The sequence below is a fragment of the Trichosurus vulpecula genome, chromosome 5 (genome assembly GCF_011100635.1).
Source record: "Trichosurus vulpecula isolate mTriVul1 chromosome 5, mTriVul1.pri, whole genome shotgun sequence".
NCBI classification, from domain to species: Eukaryota; Metazoa; Chordata; class Mammalia; order Diprotodontia; family Phalangeridae; genus Trichosurus; species Trichosurus vulpecula.
Window position 1 is genome coordinate 79227549 of NC_050577.1, and position 18454 is coordinate 79246002.

The window sequence follows — 18454 nt, forward strand, 5'->3', positions numbered from 1 at the left end:
GATAGTTTTTTTTAAAGCTGAGCTTCACACTAGGTAAGAATATTAATAACTGATGATGTACCCTGCGAGCTACGAGATATATTCTTAATGTTCACTATGGTGATCCATAAAAGACACTGGAGAGTTAATAAAATTATTCAGTTTGTTGTCTGGCTCAAAAACAAAAATGATATCAATTCTCCACATTCTTTCTGGGCCTATGATTCTGATTTAAATTTCATACCAGTATATAGTCAGGTAACAAAGGTTAATTGATTACGTACTATATCCCAGCCACTGTTCTGGACATACAAAGAAAGGCAAAACAAACAAACAAATAAAATCCAGTTCCTACTCTCAAGGAGCTCACAGTCTAGTGAACTCTGGGTTAGGTAGAAGACAAGATGGTGGATTAAAGAACATACTTACTTTAACAGTTATATCTTTCAAGGTATTGTATATGCTTTAAGACATAGGCATGGGGGCAGGGTGGGGCAGCTAGGTGGCATACCAAGTAGAGCACCTGGCCCTGGAGTCAGGAGGACCTGGGTTCAAATTTGGCCTCAGGCACTTGACACACTAGCTGTGTGACCTTGGGCATGCCACTTAACCCCAATTGCCCTGCCTTCCCCCCTCAAAATAAAATTTAAAAAATTAAAAAAAGACATAGGCATGGGAATCATCTTGTAGGCAGAGAGACTTTGAAGCAGTATTTTGCTTTACCAACTCAAATGCTTTCTTCAGCAAAAGAAATATAGTGTGCACTTATATCTACTACATATTTCAAACAATATTTTGAATGTAAAGATGTGGTCTGTGTGGTTACTATTTGTAAGACCATGCTTTCCCATGGCTTTATCAAAGATATTTGGCTATTATTGGTATTTTCCCATGGTGGAAATTTGTTTGAATTCTAAGCCAATTGCTAGTTTTTTTTTTACATAATAATAGGGTTTGAGATTCACCCTTCCTCTGCCATACATAAACCATTGGAATCTTCCCTTTTCTCCAAATACTTTGAAAACCAATATTCCCAACTACTTCAGGATTGTTTCATCTCCAGTGTGTGGCTTTTCTATATATGCAGAATCTAGTCCAGATACTTTTCCCATCTTTTTTTCTCTTCTAAGTCTTTTCCATTTCCTAATGAAGTACATCTTAGAATAGATTATTAGAATTCCAGTGCAGTGATTCCACAGCCCATGAAAGTTTTTTTTTAATTTATTTTATATTTTAAAAATAGATTTTATTTTTCACTTCCAAATTCTTTACCTCCATCTTTTCCCCCATCCATTGAGAAGGCAAGAAGTATGATTCCCATTATACATATGAAATCATGTAAAATATTTCTGCATTATCCATGTTTGGGAAAGCCCAAAAAAAGAAAGAAAAAAAAGATGTACTCCAGTCAAGTCTATCAGTTGTCTATCTGGAGGTGCATAATATTTTCATTGTGAGTCCTTTAAAGTTGTGGTGGTTCATTGTATTGATCAGGGTTGCTAAGTCTTTTATTGTTGATTATCTTTAATATTATTGTTATTGTATTCTCCTGGTTCTACTCACTTCCCTTAACATCAGTTCATATAAATCTTCCCAGGTTTGTCTGAAACAATCCATTTTATCACTTCTTAGAGTACAACGGTATTCCATCACATTCATATACCATAATTTGTTCAGCCATTCCCCAATTGATGAACACCCCCTCAGTTCCCAATTCTTTGCCACCACCAAGAAAGTTGCTGTAAATATATTTTGTGATATGGATCCTTTTCCTTTAATCTTTTTTTGGTACAAACTTAGTAGTGGTATTGTTGGGTCAAGGGATATGTGTAGTATTATAGCCCCTTGAGCCTAGTTTTAAACTGTTCTCTAGAATGGTTGGAACAGTTTCCACATCCCCTCCAGCATTGGTCCTTTTCCTTTTCTGTCATCTTAGTCAAATTAGTGGGCATGAAGTGACACCTTAGACTTGTTTTATTTTGTATTTTTCTAATTATTAGTGATTTAGAGCATTTTTTCTTATTACTATTGATAACTTTGATTTCTTCCTCTTTAAAGTGTTTTTCATATCCTTTGACCATTTATCAATGGGAGAATGGCTCTTATTTTTATAAATGGGGCTCAATTCCCTATATATTTGAGAAATGAGAACTTTATCAGAGAAACTTGCTATGATTACTGCCCCCATACACACATGATTTCCTGCTTTTCCTCTAATTTTGGCTACATTGATTTTGTGCAAAATCTGTTAAATTTTTTAAAATCAGAATTATCCATTTTATTTCCCATGAACCTCTCTGTCTCTTGTTTTGGTCATGAACTCTTCTCCTATCCATAGATCCTTCCAGTAATTTCTTCCATGCCCACCTAATTTGCTTATATCATCCTTTATGTCTAAATCATTTCTTACCCTAATAGGTATGACCTTTGAGTTTATCAAACATTGCATTACTGTGCTCACTTGCTTCTGTATGTTATATACTTAATCTATTCCATTGATCAACCATTCTATTTCTTATCTAGTACTAGATTGTCTTGAAGATTATTGCTTTGTAACAGTATAGTTTGAGGTTTGTTACTATTAGTCTCCCTTAACATTTTCCCCCTTTATTCTCTTGATTTCCAGATGTATCTGTTATTTTTTTTAGCTCTGTAAAGTACTTTGGTAATTTGACTGATAAGACACTGCACTAATAAATTAATTTTGATAGTATTATGATTTTTATTGAAAATAATTTTTATAAACATAAGTACAGATCTTTTCCCTTAAAAACACACACACACTTTTTTGCCCTCCTTTCAGATGTATCTTTAAATGCCTTTTGCATGACTATTTAGTTAGGTTTCTCATAAAGCTTTCTTTAAACTTATTTTCCTTTTACTTTATCTCAACATTTTAGGGGGTAAAACTGCTCAAGATCTTCTACCACTTTTCTCAACAAGATATTACAAACAAGTTATGTTGTAAGTTAGTATTTTGGCTGTCATTTTTCTTTTCTTGACACCTAAGTCAAGTATTTTCTAGCTGTAACAGATTCTAGGCCATTTTGGTGTCCTTGTTATGGTGATTGATTTATACTAGTTAAAACTCTTTAGAAAATGATTTTTAATTTGTGTCTATGCCTGTTCTTTGATCTATTTCTCTTTAATTCTGGCATTCAAAGGTTAAATATATCCAGTGGTGGGATTCAGCTGGTTGACACTGGTTCATTAGAACCGGGACCTAATTTTAGGTTTGGTTTGCCAAAACAGTTGTTAACCGGAGCAGGGCCTGTGAACTGGTTGTTAGTAAAGGTGGGGCCTGCACCCACCTTGTCAGCAGGAAGGGCAATACCTCTGCTCAGAACCAGTTCTTAATTCTTTTGAATCCCACCACTGAACACATCCTTTTGATGTTAACTTAAATGTCTTACCTTTTAATCATTTGTACTCTTTAAATTTTTGTATTCTTATTTTTCTTTTAAGAAGTTGGTAATTTAACTGGACACATACAGCATGGTTAGGAATGACTCATATGTCAGCAACTAGCATTTAGTGTCCACTAAGGAATGACCTACATCATTTTTTTTTGAAAGATGTAATCTGGAGCTTGTGACTCCTCTGATACTTCAATCAAAGAAATTATTTCGCTATATAGTCAGGAGGCTTCCATATAGTTCACGTGGTATTACTTATTTTACTTCTGACTCCTAAACCATATTTTCCTATATATTTTTCCACTGTCCTTCCCTATGCTTTTATTTGTATTAAAGTAAAAAAAAAGTCAGCATGCACAGTGTATTCCAAAAGTCTTTGTGCAGTTTTAATCTACTAAAGCTTAAAACTGCACTAATACTTTCGGGTATTACTTTGTTTATCATTGTATAGCATTTGAATTTGGAAGGTCTTACCAAGTTCTTCACCATTTTTCTGCCTCCTCATCAACTACAATGGATTTTGGTCCATAAACTGTAATGATTTTCATGGCAGTCTTATTGCAAAGACTTATCATAAACAATCTGATCTGAGTTGACCTATGAAATGATATTTTTGGTGCTCACCCTAGATGGAAGACTTTAGTAATGCAGGGCTCAACTTGCCTCAGAGAGAGCAACAAGAAGATAATTACTGGACTGAGCACAAACCCTCCACTTTTTTATATTTACAGGATTAATGACTGTACTTCTTGCCCACATTATGCTAATCATCTTCTCTCTTGGCAACAGACAAAGTCTGTCTTTATTACATATTACATATTATTACATATTATGTCTGTATATGATTGTATTTTGGAGGGAGGCAACTTCATGAGAACTATAGAATTCTTATTTGCTTTTATAGAAGTGACTTCCAAGTAATTACCATAGAAGGCAGACTTGGAGGAATATGTGCCAAGATCTTTACATTAGCACTTGCTGGTGCCTTTACCCACATATAAACTTTTTTTTGTCAATTGTTTTAATTTTCTTCAATATGAAGCTTAAACCTTAAAAATGTCAATTTAATAAGTATGTATTCATTAAAACATAGAGATGCTTTGTACAACCATGCCATCTCTGTCCACTCCTTTGTTTTCTTCTCCCAGATGAACCTATGAACCATCTTGCCACTTTGCTAGACCTTCCTTTTGTCTTCTGGTTTCAATTATAGAAAGAATGTCAAAGGTGATATAATTCACTTCCCACAGTAGTGTTCACTCATGGGTTATTGGACAAGAACCATTTTTTTTGGAATACCAAAAGCTAAGTTAGTGTTTATAGGATATCTAAAAACTCTGGTTCTTTGGACCCTTCATTCTATTTCAAAAATCATTTTCCCACTACAGAAATAGAAGAGGGCCATACAGGACTGAAGACCATTTTGTATTTTTCTTTGTTTTGTGGGTTGCTATATAATTCTTTGCTAAGTCATGAATCATCTATACTTCACAAGTTTGGGCCTCATAAAGCAGACACAAAGTGTTGCCAGGACTATTCTTAAAACATTCTCAGCATGGGAGAATATACCAACTTTAATAACCTACTGTCACTTCCACGCCATATTGAGGCATGGTAGTAGGACTGTCTATATCTTTCCACGGGCATTTTGAAAATGTAGCCATTTGTTAGGGTTAATTTAATCATCAGGTTTTGTTGTATTTAGCATGCCAAGATTCTCATATATTAATATATACAAATAAAGAAAATTGAAGAGTGTTGAACAATTAATTTGCCTGTCCAACTAATTGATAGGGAATTTCCCAGCCTAATCTATTCTTAACCTGTTATCCATGTGAAAGTGGACTAAGGGTTCCACCAAGCATAACAGCCATATCACCTCTAAAGAAATAGACTTCTCTTCCTTTTTCAATTTATCTATGAGATTTTCTTTTACTGAATTCTCTGTTTTAGCTTCACCATCCACACTGAGTATAACTCCTTGTATTTTGCATGTGTTATGGTCATAAACACATGTACGCATGTAGTCATATATTAATTTGCCACTTTGAGGGATTTGGGGCTTCAGATATATTTCAGCTATACCCTTTAATGGGGGCAGATAGCAATCCATTCACATTTTTTTACTTTGTATGCTTCTTTTCCATATCTTCCTATAAGTCCTACAGTGGGTGTTACTCCAGCTGAGTTGGGGATTTCCTCTATATATCTTGATATTGAATAGCATTAATGGAGCATATTACCTGTACATCAGTTATCCCTTGCTCTAATCACATGATCAGTCCACTTCCTATTCTATTCTTACTGAATATCCCGTTTAATTCTCTGATGGTAAAATATTGCAGTCTATTCAATTCCAACATGTGTTTCTCCATCATCCTTTACTTCGATTCTGCAGAAACTAAGGTAAACCATGACTTAAAGCCAAATAACATCACCAAAAGAATAATACTATTCAAAAGATTGTTGATTATTTCAGGGGTAACCTTATTAAAAAATTGTACAGTCTCTCAAAGCCAATCTTTTCAGCTGTCCTCTTCTTCAATTCTGGCTTCAGTTCATGATCTTACTAGAATATCTAGCCAAGACATGGGATGGATCAGCTCTGTGACTTGGCCAATTGACTACATTATTAATTTGAATAATTCTTGAAACAAATCAATTTATTATGTATAATTTATGTAATAGTCACATAATGTACATATGTGTATATGTATGTATATACATGTGCATATACAAATATATCCATATCTGTATAGATATATATTTATTTAGATATATTGATGTTGATACTTAGATATAGATATATACTTATGTATATAGATATACTTATGCTTCGATAAATACATCAAGTTTATTCACAAAAAAATTACCTGTATTACATAATGAAATCTGGTAGTCAGAAGTGACCTCAGAGATCATCAAATCCAACCTCTACCTGAGTTGTGTTTTTAATTCAGAAGACCTGAATTAGAATCCTGGATTTGCTTCTTACTATTCATATGACCCTTGGCAAGTTACTTCATCCTCTGGGCCTCATATTCTTTATCTGTAAAAATGAGAAACTTGGATTAGATGATCCCTAAGATCTTTTCCATCTTTGTATTTCTACTCTAAATGTTCATGGGACTAATTTTGTTCAGCCTACAGTAGGGCTTATATTGGTCTGATCAGCCATACTCAGACATATTGTATCTTGACCTCAATATAGTGATGTCATTTTGGTCCTCTTTGACAATGAAGGACAACAATAATTTCGAAATTTATAATTCTCTGATATACCATTCTATGAATTTCCATGATGAAATCCATGAGATGTTGTTGCAACAATTCATCTAGCAGCTGCTGTGGGGTTGAAAGACCAACACAAGCCCATCAACGAGAATGCTGCAAGCACAGGTTCTTTTGATCTGCTTTACTAAGGAAAGTAGCATTAAGAGGTTAACAATCTTATTTAAATCCAACACATAAATATCATTCACTTAGGTCAGGGGAAAAAGCCAGCACCCTGAACTTCAGAGCAAATACAAACACATTACAAACATCAACAGACAGACATTGTCTGATTCAAATCTCAATGCACAGTTACCAGGGTTTAACAAAATCCCAGATATTTTGCTGTCCCATCAGTAAACCAAGCATGCTTCTTCTATTCCTCAGTTAGTACATCATATCCATCATTCCATTTCACTAAGGATGGTACCAACTGTTGCTTAGGTTCAGGGGGTTTTTCATTCCCCTCAATGTCAATGTTTACCACAGATTCATGTAGAACAGAAACTCCGCTTTTGCCTGCTCTCGACCTGTTGTGAATATACCATTTCCATGTGATTATGCTTGCCTCTTGGGCATGTCCAATTCTGTGGGAAGCTGGGGTACTCATTACCCAAGTCATAATCTGAATTCTAGGCCTTAATACCACTTCATGGCCCAGAGTCAAGGCTCAGTTTCTACCAAAGCCAAATATGCAGCTAACAGTTGCTTCTCAAAAGGTGTATATTGCATCCCAGATGAGGGTAGTTTTCTTGACCAAAATCCTAAAGGTGCACTTTGGCTTTGTTGTTTTTGCCATGAACTCCAATTCGCATAGTCATCTTGCATAAACACTTGTAATTTCACTGGCCCATTTTGCACAGGCCATAAATCTAGGTATAATTGTATAGCAGCCTTTACTTCCTCAAAAGCTTGACTTTGTTCAAGTCCCCAATCAAATGCATATTTCTTCCTAGTGACTTTATACAAAGGTTTCAAGATCTGTACCAAGTGTGGGATGTGGTGTCTTCAATAACCAAATAGCCCTATGAACTTTTGGGCCTCTTTCTTATTAGTAGGGGTTGGAGAATTTCTTGCAGTCCTTTATTCCTTTATTCCACTCTATCCCCCAAAATTTTATAGTTTGAGCTGGCCCTTGAACCTTTGCTGGGTTAATTTCCCATCTTTTGCTTTTCTTATGGTCAATTAACAGTGTCAAACTCTTCTCCACTTCTTTTACATTTTCTCCCTATATCATGATGTCATCTATGTAGTGGGTAAGCTGTATACCAGGTAACTTTAATTCATCTAAATGCTCAGCTACAATCCTGTGGCAAATAGTTGGGCTATGGAGATATCCTCGTGGCAGGCATGTAAATGTATACTGTCAGCCTTGCCAAGTAAAAGCAAACTGGTCCCATTGCTTGGGGTCTATTGGGATCATAAAGAAGGCATTGGTCAAATCAATAACTGCATACCAAGTCCCTTCATGTTACTGTATTCTCTCTGTTAAAGTAACAGTGTCTGGAACAGCAGCATACAGGGGAGGAGTCACTTTGTTCAGCTGTCTACAAGTTACTGTCATCCTCCATGTTCCATCTGACTTTTGAACTGGCCAGACAGTGTTGTTCCATTGAGGGGTTGTAGGGGCTAGCACTCCCGCTTCAACATATTCTTTTATAGTACTGGCAGTTTCATCTTGCCCACCTGGCACACAGTATTGCCTCAAAGTAATTACTTCAGAAGGTTTGGGCAAATTGATTGGATCCATCTTTATTTTCCCCACTAAAACTGCATTAACACCTATTTTCCTCACAGCAAATTGGTATTTCCCTTCAGGTAAATTCAAGGTCATACCCTTCAATACATCTATTCCAATGATGTATTCAGGAATAGGTACAATAAACACAATATATTCTTTCTTGGGCAATTGTCCAATTTTCATCATCAATTTAACTTGTCTGACTGATATTTCAGCCCCTCCTAATGTGATGATAATAGGAGTTCTATACCTGAACTTGTCTGAATTTCCATAGATAAGAGTGGCCTTTGCCCCAGTGTCTATTAATGCCCTAGTTACTGTACTTGACCCATTTTTCCAATATATGGTCAAGTTAATTTGGGGTCTGCAATCCAGCATGTGTATTTCCTTAATTTGGACTGGGGCTCGCCCTGTTTCCTAGTATCCCTGAACGTGTGACTCACTTGGGTGTGAGGGTTCAGTGTCTGTAGTGTCTACAGGAGCAATTCATATTTCCCTATTTTGTCTGTTATCAAGTCCCTTTTCTCAGTACATTCTGTACAGTTCATTGGTTGGAATGCCATCTATCATTTCAAAGTCTACACCTGCTCTCAATAGGACATTGAACATTTCTTTTCTTGTCACTCTATTTTGGTGCTGAATTTGCTGGCTATCCACTCTCCTTTCTTGAGGAGATCTATCTCTTCCCCAGTCTCCTAAGTCATTTAACTGTAAAATCTTATCTATCACCACCAAAAGATGGCTCCCTATTTCCCCAAGTAACAGAGTCCAAATTAGGTGTTTATAAGCAGGAGGAGCTGTCTTAACTATTAAATTCCTGTGACAGACTCCCAAGGGATCATCATAGCATGTATCTGTGGTTCCTGTCATGGTAGCAGTCTTCACTGCCTCCTCCTTTAGTTTTGTGATACGATCTCTAAGCGAATACCAAAGTTTATTCCTAGTGCGCCACATAAAATCAGTAGGATATTTTCTACTACATCCTTCAGTGGCTAATACCAACAGATTAGTCCTGCTATCACCATCTTCTTGCTGATGATAATCCCCAAAAGCTTGCTGAACTGCAGGATCCTGTCTGATATGTATGAATCTCATACAATTCACCCTATCTACTGATTCTTACCATCCAAGATATTAACAACTCTCCCATTCTTTGGGTGAATCTATTCAAAATGTCTGTGATCTCACTGTGAAAAATCTTACAGGACTTCCCTCATAACTGAATTATCACATTGAGTTTCCATCCTCCTCCGATTTATGGGACGAACTTCTGTCTGAATATTTAACAATCTCTCATTCTCTATGTGAGGGACATTCTGAATCCTAATAGCATTTAGTGCCTCAGCCCCTGGAATTGTCTCATTTTCTCTCAACTCCTTCCCCCTGTCACCATGGTAAGGCTTGACCTGGGCCAAGTTGAAATGCACTTTTGGCCTATTTGGCCTCCTGTTGCTCCTAGCCACATTAACAGAAAAATTCTCATTTGAGTCAATAGACTCTGGAGCAACAACTTGTTCTCCTGCTGTCTGAGATTCCCCATCTTGCTGTTGTGTAGGAGTGCCCCCATTTCTTTCACTTAATCTCAATCTTTCATATACTAGCTGGTAGGCTGATAACACCATCCAACCTCACCTAGATAGTGATGCTCCTGACTGAATTCTAACCTCTTATAAACATCTTTCCAAATCCCTAGGATCTCCTCTCTGTAGCCTTGGTTGCCAGTTTTCACAGAGTCCAGCTCCTTTAGCCCATTCCTTTGCTAGGGAGGAATAAAATGGATCCTCCCACCCTGGGATATTCATCTCTTCCTCAGAAGTCCTTCTGCTTCTAAATAGAGATCTTATACCTAGCAATCCTATCCTCGCCACCAGATATAGCATTAAGGCAGAATTCATGACTTCGAAGAAAATCATAGATTTGCCTGAATGGTTCAGAATTGCAGGATATATAATCACAATACAAGCATCTGAGTTTTCAAGCTGGGGGGCCCTTCACAGCTGCCCACAGTCTCTTCCAGTCACATGAAACTCTTCCAGTGAGTGAGAGCCCCAAGCAAATAGCTCTGTTCTCTTTTTTTATACACTCTTTAGCCATTATCAAACATCATCTGAGCCCCCAGAACTTAGTCTCCTATTATTGGCTCTGCTTTTAGCAACTCCCCTTAGGACCCTGAGGACTTCATGCCCACATAGGCTTAGCACCTAGTAGATAGAGTTTTGGGCCTGGGGCTTTGCACCTAGTAAGTCTCAATCAAAGGCAATTAATTTCTCATTCTAAAACAGTAAAAAAAGTCCCAACTTAATTGATATTACAGAAATCTAATTCCTTCATATATTTTTATGATTCTAATTTTGGGGAAATAATTAAAAAGAAACATCTAATTCCATTTTTGGACAGCTCAAATTGTTAGAAATTCCTCTTCATATTGACTCAGTATCACTTATAGTGAGCTGAAATCTGTCTCCCTTTAGCATGTTCCCATTAGTTCTAGTTATGGCCCCTATAGCCAACCTGAGTGTCAAGTATCTCAGTTGTGTGGCTGCTTGCTATGATTTCAAACTTCTTTATGGTTGTGCTCAATGGTACCATTTTCCATATTTGTACTTTGGAGTTGGCCTTGACTCCTCTCCTCCTCTTTCTCCATATTTGATCACTTGCTAAGTCTTGTGCACTCTACATTCACCATATGTCACACTAGTTGAAGCCCCCATCATCTTTTGCCTTGACTACTGTCACAATCTCCTAAATGGTGTCCTCGCTTTTGATTTCTCCCATCAAAATTAATCCCTTCTACAGCTTCCAGAAAAGCAATGGTCTAACCCTCCCTCTTGTGCTCAAGAAGTTTTAGAAACTCCTTAGCCTGAAATTTAAGACCCCCAGTGATCTGACTCCAATCTACCTTTGTAGCTTTGTTCTCTGTTACTCTCTTTATTGAACCCTAGTTTAATCCAAGATGAACTCTTGGCTATTACTCCAATTTGTCATTCTTTTTCCTGTTTCTAACCATTTCTCAGGCAATCCCGTATGTTGAAATTTAATCTCCCTTCATTTCTGACTTTCTTATTCCTTGTCTTTCTTCCAGGTTTATCTCAAGCAGCTCCTTCCATAATCCCCTCTCCCTCCCCGCAGATGCTAAGCATTATCCCTCTCAAATTGCTTTGTATTTACTTATCTGAGTCTACAAAATGAGTATAAGGTCTTTGAGGGCAGGGAATTCCATTTTTGTCATTATTTGCCTAGTGAGTTGCACATAGGAGGCATTTAAGCAAGGTTTTACCAAATTTGCTTGAACCCATCTAATATTTGAAGACAATTGTCATTTTTTTTCCTTTACCACTCCCCTGCCACCCAGTTTTCTTTCCAATGGGACTGGTAGTTCTACTTCCCCACTTCACATGATTATGATCCTGGTTGGCATCTTCCAGTTTGCTAATGTCAGTCCTAAAATGTGATGCCCATAATTGAATACAAACTCCAAAGTTATAATGGACAGCAGGATTATCACACCCTTGTACAAAAGAATAAGAAAATATCTATTGCTTTCTATGTGCCAGGAATTATTCTAAACACTGGGGATACAATTTCATAAGGAAGCAAGACCATTCCTCCCCTCAAGGAGCTTACATTTCTATAATAGCTGGCCAAATATTTTCTCATTTTATACCTTAAACAAACCTGGTGCTGATATTATCATCTCCATTCGATGGATGAAGAAACAGAGATAAACAGAGGTTAATTGATATTTCCAGGGTCACACAGCTAGTAGGTTTCTGAGGCTGGATTTGAACTTGGGCTTCCTGTTTCCAGGTGTAGCACTCTATCCACTGTAGCACCTAGCTATTTGCAATAATGAAGAAAACACATATAAGGCAAAACAAGATGAAAGCTCATAAATCAGAGCCCAATATCCCCAAGATTTGGATCTGAATTTTTGTGAGAGGAGGAAGGAGGGGAACAGAGTTGAGATGGCCTGGTTTGGAGATGGCTGGGAAACATCCTGAAATGATTTTAAGCTCTTTTGAGAGCCATGCCATGCACTTGACCTTTAATAGGTTGGTGATCCAGTGAAACATCCAGGTATTTTTCCTATGAACTTCTGTTTAGTTATGTCCCTATAATTCAGCACAAAATGTACTTTCAAAACTCCATTGTCTTGATCAGCATTTAAGGAGTGCAGATGCTAATCTCAAGCTTCCTCAAACATAGTTGGTATCTGAGTCAAGCTAGAAATCTAAATAGTGTGTAGGCTCTCCCAAGAGCCTTCAAGCTTTTATGTTTCAGCTGGACCGGAAAAACTGCAAGGACAATCTTTTCAAACTTTCCTCTTCTAGAAGCATAGTAGTTGGTGAACATAAAAACAAACAAACAAAAAACTTAGGTTTTGCAAACTTCCCAGAAGCACAAATCTTGTTTGGTTTATGATCTGGGCAAAAGCTTGATCTGTTTTATACTATTCCCAGACTAGTATATATGTATTTCTGACTCTAAGCTTGAGGAAAAAATATTGATTTGAATGGTGAGGCATTTATTCCTTGGCAGGTATTGAAAAAAACTGAAGTGCACTGATTTCATTTCAAATATATAAAATATGTTATTACTTATAAGTGTATATATTGCCATCAAATTAATTTTAAAAAATTATCAATTTAAACTGTTTATGCAGATACATTTTAGACATCTTAAAACGACATAAAAATTGTGGTCTAACGGAAAGTACTGCATCTGTAGTCTGAGGATTTGGGTTTAAATCTTGTCTCTGACACTTATTACTTATATGCTTTCAATATTCACTTAACTTCTATGGACCTTACTTTTCTCATCTATAAAATGAGGGGGTTGGAATAGAGGTTCTTTCCAGCTGTCAGATGCTGTGAGTGGGGTAGACTAGACAGTTTCTCAGGTCTCTTTCATCTTTAAATCTGTAAAGGCTTAGAACAGATATATTATAAATTTTGACTATGCTGTGATGTCATGAGGATGACTTGAGATCAGGAACCTTGAAAAGAAACCAGGCAGTAATTGTCTTCATGTTTAAAGTTGTGTAATATAATAGTCTTGCCCTACAGCTCATGCAGATGGAATAAGCTCCTTAGGGTGGGCTAGAAAAGCGGTGACGTTACACACTGGATCTTTAATCCTATTTCAGAGAAAGAGAAAATGAGAAAGGTGACTTGTGTTCTGACCTTGAGCCATTCACATCATTGGCTGCATTCGTTAGGAGTCTGAATTAGCAAACCCTGGTTTTTTTTTAATTTTTGCTTTTTTTTCTCCCAGTTATGCGGTAAGAACTATATCACATAAGTTTACAGGCAATCAGGCACACCATGGAAACTCTACTATCTTAGAGAAAAAAAATAAACCACTTTTTGCTCTTTGTTCTAAAAGCCTAATAAGCTCCAAGAACAGTCAATAATCTAACCTAACATTGCTCCTTTCTCTCTCTTCGTCTCTGTCTCTCTCTGTTTCTCTCTCTCTTCCTTTGTTTCTATCTGTTCCTCTCTCCTTCTCTCTCTCTCTCTCTCTCTCTCTCTCTCTCTCTCTCTCTCTTTCATTGCATCTCTGAGAAAGAGAAATGCTTAATTGGTTTTTTGGAACATAAAAAAATAATCTGTAAAAGTGCCTTAAGTGCATATCTCTTTTCTTCCCTTCTCTTCTCACTCCACACCACCCTCCCCTCTTTTGGCATACAGTGGGGTCAGTAACACACTGAGAGGAAAATTTTCCATTTCTATTAGTGCAGTGAAGGAGCAGATGGCCTGGGCTACAGCCTAAGGGTCTTCTGGGTGTTCTGTCTTATGACAGAGAAGGCAACTCACAGAGTATATACTGTTGTTTTTATTTTTTCAAAGGCGAATGCCTGTAGAAACCAAGTGCTTGTCTCATCTCTTTTATTAAAGATATAAGCTGGATTCTATTAGACGTTATGTTCAAAATAACCCTAAACTAACCATAAAATTCTAAATTACATTATGTCCCAAGACAATACAGAAGAATTAAAATAAATCACTTTCTACCAATAAATTAGCAAGTTAATGTCTAGACCTACACTGACATGATGTTTATCTTATGGCTTTCTTACCATCATTTCTGAGTGACCTAGTTGATTTCTGGTCCCCTGCAGGTGTTGGTCTGAACAACTAAGACCTTACCTAATGCTCCTTCCCAACTCTTTTTCTTGAGCCCTGAATCTAAGTTCTATTTCTTGACACTGACAGGGTTGATGGAGGACTGGTAGCCCATGTTGTAAAACAAAGTTGATGAAAAATGCATGTTGTTCAGATTGACATAGATTCTTGGCTGGGATAAGACTATTGGGTTCATCAGTGCATACATGTGTCATGGACAATATTTATAAGTAGTAAGGTAAAGAGGTGGGACCAGGATGGAATAGAAGAAGTCAACTGAGCTGGCTCTGAATGGAAAATTATACAATGCTTTTAATGTTTTTCTCCAAGGCCCATCTTTTCTTAATAGATTTTTATTGATTTTTTAATTTTTCTATTGCTCAGTTTCCCCTTTGTGTTCTTCTCTGTAAAGTCCATATTTTAACTTCAATATTCTCCCAGTGGTAAAACATGGTTATGAAGCATGGAAACTTATGATCTAAGAAGAATAAAAGTTATAGGTAGCCCAAATATCAATGGAAAGCTACATGGGGGTATAGGTAGGCTACAACAGATTTCTGGTGATCGGACTTATAAAAGAAAAGTGGCAATGAAGTATATCATGGAGGACATGCATGTTGTCTAGCTGCTTCAGTTGTGTCTGATTCTTGACGACCTCATTTGTGGTTTTCTTGGCAAAGATACTTTGCCATTTCTTTCTCTACTTCATTTTACAGTTGAGGAAACTGAGGTAAATAAGGTTAGGTGACTTGCCCAGGGTCACATAGCTAGTAAATGTCTGAGGTCAGATTTGAACTTCCTTACTCCAGTTCTGGTACTCTTACCTACTGTACCATCTAGTTGCACGAAGACATGTATAACTGGAGAGTATATGGGTCAGTCGTAGTGAGAGCCAGGAAGAACATTACAATGACCTGAATGCTGCACTGGTATCTGGGGGATATTAAAGATCCAGAAAAGGCCTCCCAAGTGCTGGGTAGAATCTTTTTGTAGTATTCATTGAAGGGTATGAAGAAAAATCACACAGGAGAAGAAGGTATAGATGGGCTGCATTCCATATCATAAAAAGAATGCTCATGCTGATAAAACCGTATGTCCTGTAATTCCTGTCCCTCTGTCTTAAGGTCCTCGCTCACCTAACCCTCAGATATTTCCCTCAAGACTGCCTTCATTGTTTTATCTCATATCCCATTTCCCTGCCTACTGACTCTCTCCACTTGCCCCTCCTCACACAGTCCTTCCTTCCAGGGGTTCAGGGGTACATAAGTTGTGGCACAGGGACATAAATCAAATCATCTGAGGAACAGTCATTCATGTCCTCGCCTGCCACAACCTTATCCAAATGGGAGGAAGACTGTCTGGTGCTTTCCTCCAGCCCCACAAATAAACTTACCCCAGGTTCAAGAATTTCTAATTACATCTTTACCTCAAATCAGTTTCCTTCATTTTAAGTGTATCTGAGGATAAAATGGGATCACACTGTGAAAGTCCTTGGAAACATTAAAAAGCTTTATATGAATGTAGCCAAAATCTCTGAAGGGAAATTTGGGGAGTTCAGAATTGGAGTCTGAACTATTTCTACTCTATCCTGGTGCATGGAGATAGTGGTTTCTGAATTTCAAATCCTCAAACTCTGCATTGTGGTGCCAGATACCATATTGCAATTGTGATTTTTTTTTTAAATTTTTATGCTGGATTCAAGTAGTTAGGCTTACAGTGGAAAGGTGAGTGGTTTATTGTGGATGGCAGTTAGCAAGGAGCCAGGTGGCTTGAAGCTTATCCTCACAAGAGAACATGAGTAGTGACCCTGTGGAAATCCTAAAGGATTTCAGAAGAGCCATTTCAGGGATCAATGACAGTTTCATTACCGTTTTCATGGTTAATCAATGGAGCACACTCTGTGACATGTGGTGGTACCTATGCTCATAGCCCAGTCCCTGCAGTATATGAAGAGTGCATGCTGAAGATTGAAAGACTGATCCTAAAAGCCTAGAGGAAACAGACTAATGCTGTTTAGTAAATTTCCTTCCACCACCACTGCTCATGAAATCTGCAGCTAAGCATATTGTCTGACTTCAGCACTCCAGGAATATTAAAACAGAATTGATGTGTGTGTGTGTTGGGGGGGCGGAGGGTACTGTGTTACTTAGTGTTGTTGAACAATGCGTATGCTACATTTGAAAATAAAAGTCTGCTTTAAAAAAATAAAAATCAATAAAATCAGAAATGAGCTATCAGTTTAAGGCATCCAAAAAGAGAAAAAAAAAGTATCTCTAGGTGTTCTTTGTCTTTCTTCTATCTTATTATCTTACTGAGGAAACACTCAAGTATGCATTTCAGCATGAACAAAATATATTACTTGAAAGGAAGTGCAGGAAATATCAGCAAGCAGAGCATATCTCATCCCCTTGTGTCTTACCATTTCAATTACTATTCTGGATTCATTTCATAGGCCATTGATATGCAGATTTAAATGCTGATTATTTCATAAAGAACACCCTATTGCAGATGTAAAAATGTGATTTTATACAGAATTTCCCATTCCTAAACCATATCTATGGGTCTCAGGATGCAATATAAGATGATGATAGAAGATGTGAGACATGATCTCACTAGGAGACTGTGCACTATAGTAGAAAAAAGGCTCATTCTGGAGCCATGAAACCTGACTTCATATCCTGGTCCTTTCATGTATTATTGTAGGACCATAAGTAAATAACTTCATCTCTTTGGCTTTCAGTGTTCTAATTAATAAAGTGAGGAATTTGTACTTAATGACTCCTAGGGTTCTTTCGAACTCTGAAATTCTTCGGTCTCAAATCTATACCTTTCCCTGTAATTCAGACTCCCTCCTACCCTCCCTCCCTCCTTCCCTTCCTTTCTTCCCCCTTCCTTTCTCCTTCCTTCCTTCCTATACCTTTTCTTCCTTCCTTCCTTCCTTCCTTCCTTCCTTCCTTCCTTCCTTCCTTCCTTCTTTCTTTCCTTCTTTCCTTCCTTCCTTCCTTCCTTCCCTCATTCACTTATTTGTTCATTCATTCATTTGTTCCTTCCTTCCTCTCCTTCTGTTTTACTCTATAGATTGAATACATACCAGACAATAGAGAGCAAAAGAGCTCTCCCATTGGGAGGAAGGTAAAAGCTGAATTAAGAGAGAGTCCTAGATCTCACCCGAGGGGAAGTTCCACAAAATCTCTAGTATAGCAATCTGCCAACTCCTGTCATGTTTTCCCAGAGTCTTTTCCTTCAGCAGCCTTAAGTGTGGTTGGCCTCTTTCATTATCTCTCTTGAAGATGGAAACAGAAACATCCACAGTGACTGCAGAACCCTAAGAGCCTGGAGAAACTTCCGAAGAGAACAGAGACTTCTGATGAGAATGGAGCTCTCCCACTCTAATCAACTCTATCCCACCCCTCACATATGTATGGGGCAATTGATCTCCACAATGAGGAAACAATCACATTCTATTGGATTTTGAGGTTTGGAGTATGTCTATTATGTGCAAAACATGAGGCTAGGTGAAGATACAAAGACAAAAACAAAATGGTCCATGATCTCAAGGGGCTCAATCCTAGTAGAATACTACATGTACACAAGTAAAATTGATCCAAAGCATGTTTAATGAAATAATGAGTAATTCCAAGATTAAAATGAATATGACTAATTTGAGACATCAGAAAAAGCCTGAGGCAGGAGTACCTAAGCTTTGCTTTAAAGGAAACTAAGAATTCTGATTCTCATCTATGAAATAAGAATTTTGGGCTAGGTGCCATATTGCCTCTATAATATCTTACCCCTCTAACTCATATGATCCTGACATTGGTTTTAGCATTAATATTTAATACTTGTAATGCTTTTTTGGGGATTACACACCCTGCTAACACTGATGTTGGCCATTTGCATCTCTAAAGGGGTGGCTATTC